Source organism: Penaeus monodon, chromosome 25 (assembly GCF_015228065.2).
Source record: "Penaeus monodon isolate SGIC_2016 chromosome 25, NSTDA_Pmon_1, whole genome shotgun sequence".
Lineage (NCBI taxonomy): Eukaryota > Metazoa > Arthropoda > Malacostraca > Decapoda > Penaeidae > Penaeus > Penaeus monodon.
In genome coordinates this window covers 29,849,026-29,850,893 of record NC_051410.1, presented here as the reverse complement: position 1 = coordinate 29,850,893, position 1,868 = coordinate 29,849,026, and positions in this window count along the sequence as shown.

The following is a 1,868-nucleotide window of genomic DNA, read 5'->3' as shown; positions in this document are numbered from 1 at the left end:
GGCTTAAAGTGCTGTAATATGTATTTTAAGGTAGACTAATGGAGCTGCGGTATCAAGATGCAGCAAAAATTACTGTTTAGTCAATAGAGAAAATGAAACTCTTTGTATTGAATCTCCTTCAAGAATATCCTTCAACCATATCACTCCCATTTCTTTTCGATACAGGAAGACGTGTGCAATCATACCTTAGATACAAGTCGGTTTGAATACAACTGAACATACAATTGGCCCGTAGATGTTGCTTAAGGGATTAGATTTCAAATAAATTAAACGCATAAAGATTCTGATTATTAAATATGGATGTTCATATTTGATGAAACACCGGGACTGTTGAAGCGAATTTGGATGTTCAACGTCATTTTAGTGAGTTAGAAAATTCCAAATACACAGTGACCCATTCTCATCAAATCTGAACACTCATCTGTACATATATATATCTCATGGGTACTCAAAGAAACATTTTCTATTTTTATGTAGTTTTTTCCTCACAGTAAAGTTAAGTGTTCGAAATATTCTCCTCAGCGTCAGCTTCGACATTGATGTTGTCCCGCCAGTTTGTTTATCTTTCCGATTTAGTTTTTTTTCTTCATGGTTCATTATTGTGACTTACTAGCGCATAAGTGTCAGAGTGTTTGGGGACAATAATGCAAGGTCAGATGTACACTGATCACGAGAAAACGCCGCTTGCTGATTGGTTGGAAATGCTTAACCAATGAGCAAGAGGTATTTTCAAACTCAGCCGAGTTCAAACGTGTGTAACGGTTGGACAAAGAGTAACCTATAGCTGCCAATGTAATACTATACTCTTGCGTGTTAGAAGATAATCTCATTAATTATTCAGCTAACTAATCATTCATCATAACCACGGTTCCGATCTTCAGCTTATGAAATTAAACCATTTAAACGCACTGTCTATTTTTTATTTGTGCTTCGAGAAACTATCAGAATATATTTACGTAATAAGACATATCAGATTTCGTGTAAAAACAATATAAATGTAGAGACATTTAAACCCTTACAATCCTTTGTGATTGTGATTTTAGCATTCTCATTCTCGGTGTATTTTTCTCATATCATGCCGTTTCTTCCCTTCATATCGTGATGTCTCTTTACTAATGTCTGTGGAGTCTATTTTCTTACAAACTTAGCCTTGATCGCGAGACTTCCTCCTTATTTACGAAGCCTCCAATGCCATAGAGCGATCTCATCTAGGACTCCCGTACATCCCTTTTCTCTTAGCGTAAGTGGCACTGTATCTTCTATCTTTAATTATGATAATACAATGTATGATTTTAAAAAAATAATAATAAAACAGGAGAGACTTTATGCACAAAGCCAGCTTTTCATGTAGACTCTTCGACCCACAAGTGTATTTTTTTGGATCATGTATGTTGTATGTTGTATGATTTAAACGTATTACTCTAGATATCATGAAAAGCACTGCCCTTATCTTCCGCACTTTAATCATCCTCAACATTTACTTCTAACACCTACGCCTACCTCTAACACCTACCTCAGATATCAACCTCTGACAGTTGCCCCTAACATATTCCCCTTCCCTTCTGCTTTTTGATTTAATGAATACTTCTCAAGCTTACCTGCAGCATCTGTCCTCCAAGTCCAATGGCTCTGTTGTCAAAATCTCCTTTGAACATTTCTCCAAGATGCTTCAGATCTCACATTTGCTCCTTTTCCGAAATCTTCGAACGCCATCGTCATTTCCCGTCAGCTTCTGCTACTTTTACGCCTCAAACAAACACATTACACGTCTATATGAAGTATGCAGTGTTCCACTATTTCTTCCAAATCCTTTAACTTTACTTTGCCTTAACATGAGTAGCCTCACTATATCTTTCCTCGACAGGCTG